This window comes from Leucopleurus acutus (genome assembly GCF_964270905.1).
Source record: "Leucopleurus acutus genome assembly, chromosome: 1".
NCBI lineage: Eukaryota > Metazoa > Chordata > Mammalia > Artiodactyla > Delphinidae > Leucopleurus > Leucopleurus acutus.
In genome coordinates, this window is record NC_139142.1 from 80606004 (window position 1) to 80615160 (window position 9157).

Consider the following 9157-nt stretch of genomic DNA (forward strand, 5'->3'; position numbering starts at 1 on the left):
TTTCTGTGGTTGGTTTTGTTTATCTTATTCTTATTAATATACCCTATATGATTTAATATTTTCTCCTGGTGAATTGCTTAATGACTTTGCTTTTAGTATCTTTATTAGTCAAGGTTTCTTCAGAAAAACATAATCAATATTGATAGATTGATTGTAGGAATAGGCTGATGTGGTTATGGAGGCTGAGAAGTCCCACAGTCTGCCATCTGCAAGCTAGAGAATCAGGAAAACTGGTGGTGTAATTCTGTCTGAGTCCAAAGAGAATCCGGGGGCTGAAGGTTCTAAGTCCTGGTCTGAGTACAAAAGGTTGAGAATCAGAAGTGCTGATGTCCAAAGGCAGAAGAGGGATGTCTTTGTTTAAGCAAAGAGAGAAGATTTGTCCTTCCTCTGCCTTTTTGTTTATTCAGGTCCTCAATTCAGGGTGGGATTGCATGATGCCCAGCCACATTGGTGAGGGTTCTCCTCTTCACTCAGCCTACCAATTCAAATGTTAACCTCTTCTGGAGACACCGTCACGCACACCCAGAAATCATATTTTATAATATTTTACAAGCTTTCTGGACATCTTTCAGCCCAGTCAAGTTAACACATACAATTAATGATCACCGTATCTTTTAGAAACAAAGGACTTACATTTTATGCCTTTTGGATTTTTTATCTTAAGAAATCCTCTTACTCCAAGGTTCACAAATATTCTCCTCCACTTCCACTAAAATCATCCAAATTTCTTTCTTATATTTATATTTTTTGATCCCTAAAGTATATTTATTAAGTACAAAGCAAATTGAAGAACAATATGTACAATATGACATTTTGGAAAACAAAAAATATATAATAATAATTTTTAAAACCAGTTCAAAGGACTGAACATTTGTGTGTTCCCAAAAATTATATGTTGAAGCCCTAAACCTCAATGTGTTGGTATTAGGAGGTAGGGCCTTTGGGAGGTGATTAGGTCATGAGGACTCTGCCATCATGAATGAAATTAGTCCTTATAAAAGAAGCTCCAGAGAGCCCTCTAGACCCTTTTGCTATTTGAGAACACAGGGAGAACATGGCTCGCTATAAACCAGAAAGTGGGTCCTTATCAGACACCGAAATTGCTGGCACCTTGATCTTGAATTTCCCAGTTTCCAGAACTGTGAGAATTAAATTTTTGTGCTTATAAGTCATTCAGTCTATGGTATTTTTGTTATAGCAGTCCAAACAGACTAAGACACAACTCCAACCTACTTCTGTAGGAAAGCAGGAAAGTATCTGTCAGAATGTGTACCGAACTGAAGACGACAGCAGCTACCTCCAGGGGATGGAGTTGGACCAAGGAGAGAGGAAGAATTTCATTCTTTACTCTCTATATTTTGAAAAAGAGAGAGAAAAGGTAAGATAGAATTATGGGTAATTTTTATATTCTATTTTTGTCTTTTCTGTGTTTTCCAAATTTTTCATAATGGAGATATATTAATAATATTTCATAACCAGAAAGCATAAATTTAAGGCTCTCAGGAGTTCATCACTAAGTGGAGTAGTTTTGAAGGTTTCTTTAAAGTGAAGGTGGTACTTTTTACATCTGTAGATTGTTACAGTCTTGTACAGCCCCCAGAAAACTTTGCTCTGGAGCAGACGCAAGAGGACATTAACTTCTGCCTGAGCCTTCGTTTGTAGGAAAGGTCTTGGTAACAAATATTTTCATTTCTGAGTCAGGTTCTCCTTTTAGGGCTTCCTGCTATATTTATATTTTTAATACATTTAAAAATTATCCTGATCACGGCTTGAGGTGTGGATCTAGTTCCATTTTCTTTTTTCAACTTGTTTACTGAGGTATAATTTATGTACAGTAAAATTTACTGTGTCATAGGTTTGACAGACATACAGCACCAAAATAAAAATATAGAATATTTTGCTAATCTCAAAACATTCCTTGGTTATTCTTTGTGGTTAATTGCCTCTCTTACATTCCTAGCTTTTGGCAACAACTGACCTGATACCTGTCCCTATAGTTTTGCCTCTTCCAGAAAGGCATACAAATGAAATGACACAGAGTGTTGCCTTTTGAGTCTGGCTTTTTTCACTTAGCATAATTTTGAGATTGGTCCATATTGTTGTATGTATATCCATAATGTGTTCCTTTAAATTGCTGAGTAGTATTCCATTTTACAGATGTACCACAATCTGTTTATCTATTGACCACTTGAAGGGCACTGAGTTGTTTCCAGTTTTGGGCAATTATGAAAAAGAGATATTATAACTATTTGCATACAGAGCTTTGTGTGGATATATGTTTTCATTCTCTCAGGTAAATACAGAAAGTAAGAGATTCATTTTTTAAAAATGGATAGTCAGATATCCCAATCCCGTTTATTAGATTATCCATTTTTTTCACCACTGAATGGAATGTTATCTTAATCAAATATTAACTCCCCCTCTTACTATTCTTTTCCAAGACTTCCTTGGCAAATACTACACATTTTTAAAATTTGAACATTTTGTACAGTTTGTGTTCCAAAAAGCAAACTAGCAAACAATTCTGCTGTGATTCTGATAGTAACAGATAAAAATATATCATACATATATTAATTCAAGAAGGATTAATATTTTTACAATATAACAGTTTTCCCATTGAAGAGCATAGCTTGTCTCTCCATTCATTCAAGTTCTGTTTCTTAATTATACATATATACACACAAAAAAAGATATATATTCTGATTTGAACATATATATAACATTTTAACCATCATAATAGCAACGAGAGCAACAATAGATAACACCTACAGAGGAAGGCATTCTAAACATTATACCTATATTGATTCATTTAATACTCATAACAACCCAATAAGTTAGATATTATTTCTCCATTTTTTAGATGAGAGAACTGAAGCAGAGAAAGTTTTAGGGGACTAGCACAAGTTTAAGTGACTCAATGACAGGCACTCAACAAATTTTATTATTATTTCAAGGTATTTCAGTTGATTCTCTAAGATTTTCTAAAAATATGATAATACAATCTATAAATAGTGTTGATATCTTTGCTTTTGTGGTGCTTCTATATAATGTATATCATATTACTTTTGATTGAACCTCAAAAACAGTACTAGTAGTGACAGTAAGCATCCCTGACTTATTACTAAAGATGAATAAAAAGCTTAACACTTCCTCATTTGATTGGATGCCTGTCCTTGGCTTTTCATAAATGCTATTTAACTTACACAGAAATGTTTCATCAAATTCTTGTTTAACTGTAAGTTTTTTTAAAAAATCAGTTACAGCAAACTGAATTTTGTCAAATATCTTGTCAGCATCTATTAATGTAATTTTTCCCTTTTAAATGACATATTGATACTCTTTGTATTATTAAACAATTCTTGAATTCCTAGAGTAAATCTACTTGGCAGAAATAATTATTTAAAATAATATTCTGGAATTTGTTTTAATACCTAATTTAAACATTTTGCTTTTAGATGTTGGATAGTACTCTGTAATCATATTAATATTTCTGCAGAAAATATGTGAATATTCATACTAAATGGGACAAGACTTAACAGGTCTGGCTTTTCTACCTAATGAATTAAAAAAAAAAACCTTTTGTTTTTGGATATGAGAACTGTGGGCGAGAGTTAGTGTACCGGTAAAAAAATTGTATGGTCCTTGAAAGTTGTATTTGAATCTGATCTTCTGCCTTTTAAAAATGGTAGGACTTTAACATCCTCTATAATTTTTAACATGTTTAAAATTTCTATTCTTCTTAGGTCAACATTTAGCATTTATATTTCATTGGGAATGTATCCATTTTTCTATTTCAAATGTATTGCTTAAGAGAGTGTAGAGGTGTGAAATTAATCAAGCACTGGAGTTTGGAAGGTGTTCATGATCTATGATGAAAAAGAGTATCAAGGTAGGAATCAGAAAGGAATAGACAGAAATCTGCAAGGAAAATTTTGTTAGTGTTAAAGGAAGTAACATTTCAGAATTAATCTGTTTCAAGGGACTAATTTAAATAAAGCTTTGTATCCACTTTATCAGGGGTTGAAGTTTGAACTGGGCTGTGCCTATGTTGGTGCCTTGCAGATAGTGTGTCAGATATATAGACAGGCTCATAAATACCAAATTAATCTTAGCAGTATCCTTGAGTGTATAGTCATTTGGACTCAGTGTGTACTATTGAAGAGATACTGGGGAGAAAAGGGACCTATGAAGAGTTCAAGAGTGATTGGGAATAACCTCTGAGTTAGGAGAAATCAAGCAAATCCTACAATGCCTCCTCTATTTTCATTTTCTTAGTGCTTCCTTTGATCCTCTTGAGTCAACACTCATCATGTCAGTGGATTCAGAATCAGTGTATTCAGATGCAACCTATCAACTGCATTACTGATATTTCACTTTCAAAATTAAGGCTAGAAGATTTTGAGTTCTTGCATCTTTCCTAAGAATAACAGTCTTGAGGAGCTCAATTATCCTGTTCAGAGATCCTTGGGAACTGTAAAGCAGAATTAACTACAGCTATAGAAATGTTTGATAATTTTCTTCACTTTTAATTTAATATTTAAGTTCATATCCACTTTATCATCTTTTCAGACCAAAGTTACTTACTGAGAGAAATCAGTTATAGAAATAAAAACATCTTACAGCTTAAACCTGCCAATGATCGGCATGTTGAATAATGTTTGGTTCATGACCTTGAGGCTTTTGGATTTAGCATTTAGTGGGAAGGATTACATAAGATACTATATGTTGTAATCTTCATCGTGAGAGTTATATTTGAACTCATATGTTTCTACTAGTTCTTGGAAGTCACTGTACAGTATTTCAGACAAAATGGATTTCCACAACTCTTTGTATAATGTTTCTACAGTTATGTCAAAATCAAACTTTTTGGATTTACTTTTGATTTGGATAGCTCTCCTTCCAAACCCCGTTTTAGAATTTGAGTTGTTTTTAGCTGATAGAATTTTTTTTTCTTGCTGGCCATGGACTAGACCAATATATATTGACTTTTAGAAGTTTACTTAAACTTCTGATTCCAGAGAAAACAAAGGGATTTTTGTAATTCAAAGAAAGATATGTTTATGTTTCCTTCTGTTAATTCACCTATCAAAACACATTCACCAGACAGATGTTTCTAGGCAAAAAGCATCAGTTAGTGGTATTTACTACTTTACTCTAAGCTTTATAACAGGAGCATTTTTCAATCAAAGATTGCTCTTTTCCTTGGCAATCATACCTAGCCAAAGTTTAAAGACTGTTAAAAGATCACACAGTAAACTTTAATTTGTAATCAACTATACCCTTTTAAAAGAAGTCTGAACTAGTCAAAATGCAATGTCAGTGGAAGAAAAAAATCTGATGAGACTGTCTTTGTATTTCCTGTTTTCGTCTGTCTCAGTTATTCTTCTCTGTACACTAGTCTCTTTGAATATAGTAGCTGGCTGAGTGAGATTCCTGACTTCATAAAACATGGAAACACTTTTAATTTCATAGCAAAATTCCTTGTATTTGGCAGTATATCATTGAGATGACATTTGGGACAACAAACCTTCAGAAAAAGGCAGAGAAAATGATCAAGGATAAATGAAAGAAGCACTAGGAATCAACACTGAAAAAAATGATTTGGGGGCAAAATAAAGAATGTTTATAATGTGCAAAATGAAATGTCCTTTTTGGAAGCATCTGTAAATTCTATATTTCATTATGGAATAATCCCATCATTAGATATCAGAGCATTTTTTTCCTGATTGATAATAAATTCCATTTTAAATTATTTCATTTTTCCTGGTACTGTATGATTTTAATTTAGAATGAGTTTAAGATATTTGGACAGTCTCAAAGTAGTGGCTATAAATTTTCTCTTCACAAAAAGAATTCTCTTCCTTGGCTTTCCTCCCTTAATGCATTTTCTAACCACCTCAATTGGAGTGGACCCTGCCTGTACTGTCTTAGAACAGTTATTTTAAACAACTCACCTGCATTTGGTATGTACTTCTATATAGTAAGTATTTATATGCAAATGTTACCTATCCTCTCTCTCTGACCCACATGAAGTACCAAGCAACCTGGGATTGGTCCTCTTTCAAAAAGTAAGTAAATTAGTAAATAAATTAATATACCAACGGTCATTGACTAGATCTTGTTAAATTTTGTAAAACTTGTAGCACCTATGGCAACAATGAAGCTCAACAGAGATACTGTTACAGTGCCCTAACCCCACTCCCAATCTATCCTCCCTGTTGCTTAATGCCTAAGTTACTGATCTCATACACAAACCCTTTAATATTATTCCCCTACTTAAAATTCTTTAATAGCTATTCATATCTTTGTGGATAAAGTTCTAACTCAGTTCAAGGAACAAAGCTTCCATTGATGTGGACCTACCTAGGTCTCTGGCCCTATCCCAAGCTACTGTTCCAGTGCACGCCCTACATCCCCAGATATGTAAAAGCTATTCTGAGTTTCTTAAATGCTCTCTTTAGGCTCTTTCACTACTCTGAGCCATTCTGTGTGTTGTTCCCTTAGCACAGAATATTTATCTCCTTCTAAATACTTTGTATCCTTCAAACTTCATTGTAACTTTTTCCAAGATGCCCCACCTTGCCTATTGAATTTGGTTCCCTGGTATAGCCTTCTCCTAGAATATTCTTTATATGTATCTTTTGTCAATATTTTGTAATATAATATAGTTGTTGGGTGTTTTTTTTGAGAATTTAAAAAATTTTAATGCAGTTCAAGTCAGTGTGCTGTACACACTTAGCAGAGTACAGTCACATAATAGGTTCTTGATAAATAATGTTACTAAATAAAAACTATATTTTGCATAAATCAAAACATAGCAGTGGGGGCTTCCCTGGTGGCGCAGTGGTTGAGAATCTGCCTGCCGATGCAGGGGACACGGGCTCGTGCCCCGGTCCGGGAAGATCCCACATGCCGCGGAGTGGCTGGGCCCATGAGCCTGCGCATCCAGAGCCTGTGCTCCGCAGCAGGAGAGGCCACAACAGTGAGAGGCCCGCGTACCGCAAAAAAAAAAGAAAAAAAACATAGCAGTGATTCAATAAGTAACTCTCAGAAAAGAATAGACAGAACACTATAATGGTATGTGAAATGCTGTTATAAATAAATAAATATAGTTATTAATTATATAATCTAATTGTTTTTAGTGTAATATGTGGGATTTGGGAAAGAAATGCTATTGCTTTTAACTTAGCTTGAATGCTGCTACTGAAACCTTACCTGCCACAGGACATGGGACCCAGAATAATGACCCATTGTGTCCTATTCTATGTATAACTCCAGCACTGTAGGATCTGGATCTTCACATTATTCTCCTTTACTAGTTGTAAAATCTACTATTCTCTGTGCTATAGACTATGTGTGTCTCCCCCAAATCCATATGTTCAAACCTAATCTTCAATGTGATGTTATTTGGAGGTATGGCCTTCCGGAGGTGATTAGGTCTTAAGGGTGAAGCCCTCATGAATGAGATTAATGCCCATACAAAAAAGACTCAGAGAAATCCCTGGTCCCTTTTGCCATGTGTAGGCTGAAAAAATGGTATCTATGAACCAGGAGGCAGGACCTTACCAAATACCAAATCTGCTGGCTCTTTGATCTCGGACTTTCCAGCCTCCAGAACTGTGAGAAATAGATCTCTGTTGTTTATAAACCACCATCTAGGGTATTGTTATATTAACCCAAATGACTAAGACTACCCTGACTGTCTTTATCTCTTTGAATCTCTCCTGAAAACATCCCATTTTGTCAAGCTAGTTTGCCCATGAATAAAGTACTTTAGAGTTGTTTAGCTGTTGATTGTTCACATAAAAATGGGAAATAAATACTATTTAGATTGTCAAATTGTTAATATTAAATTGAAAAATAAGGTGTCATTTTTAGCAAGAGCAGATGTTTGGGGCACATCTTTTTCAGTGCATCTGTTTATTAATGAGGGGTTAGTTAGAGCTTTGTGAACATGCGGCTTTATTTATTTAAAAAAAAATCCACTGGCTTTCAATTTACATCATAACAAAAGTGTGTATAATGTGGCAGAACTGTTTTATGTGATTAAGAACTGTTTATTCTGGATTTATAATTAATTTAATTGTAACATCTAGAGGACTGCAATTTTGAAAAACTTTCAATCCTGATTGCCTATTATTCAAGTGACAACAGTGAAATAAAGTGACACTATGATAAATGGAAACGTAACAAGCAGTTGTCCTGAGTTAATAACATTTTGAAAGAAAAATCTATAAAATTTTTATATAAATCATATGTATTGTATTTAATATATACAAATAAAATAGTTTTGCCTTCAAGTTTTGCATCAGAGGTAGAAAGTTCACAATTTAATAAACATCTTACAAATGTATTTTCATTATTTAAAACCAGCTTGAGATATTCCCTATCTTGATAAAAATAGAGTGAGGAAAAGACCTAATTCAGTTGCTCCATCAAATGATTTCCTTAAACCCAGGTCCCATTTGAGGTCAGTGACACACCTTCATTTGTTTGAACTATGGTTTTTACAAAATTCAATCAAACATTAAAAGGAAGTACTTAATTAGTTATGCTGCACTAACAAAGAAAAATTATTACACCATACTAACCTATGTTATAGCAAAACCCTGACCCCACAAAAATGATTGGTGCCATTAATGAGACTGATTGAAATACATAGGAATTATAAGTCAAAGAACTGGTGAATAGAAAGCCATCAAATTCAGACTGCATTATTTTTCTACTCAGATGCTACACTAAGATTCCATATAAACTTATTTCCAAACCTGAATTGTATTGTAGAAAGTGTTAATAAAATGGATATGGAATAAATGTGTAGTTTCCACTTCCATTTAGTTAAATGCACTTCAATAAATCATAGCAAGTAGTTTTTAATTCAAATATAACACCTTTGCCAACTGAAATCCTTAGATATAAAGATTTCTAAAACAAAAATCTGTTTGTGGGATAAACAAGACGAGATTCTGACCAATTATTCCCACCAAACGCCCAAATCCAAATTTTAGTGTAATTGCTCTCAGATTACTGCAGGAAAATTTAAAAATAGGGAAAAGTGGAAAGGAACTTTAAAAAAAAAAAACACCCACAAGTAACTACTATTCACATTTTTATATTTTCTTCCTATCATTTTGTATGAAAATGATCTTTATTATTT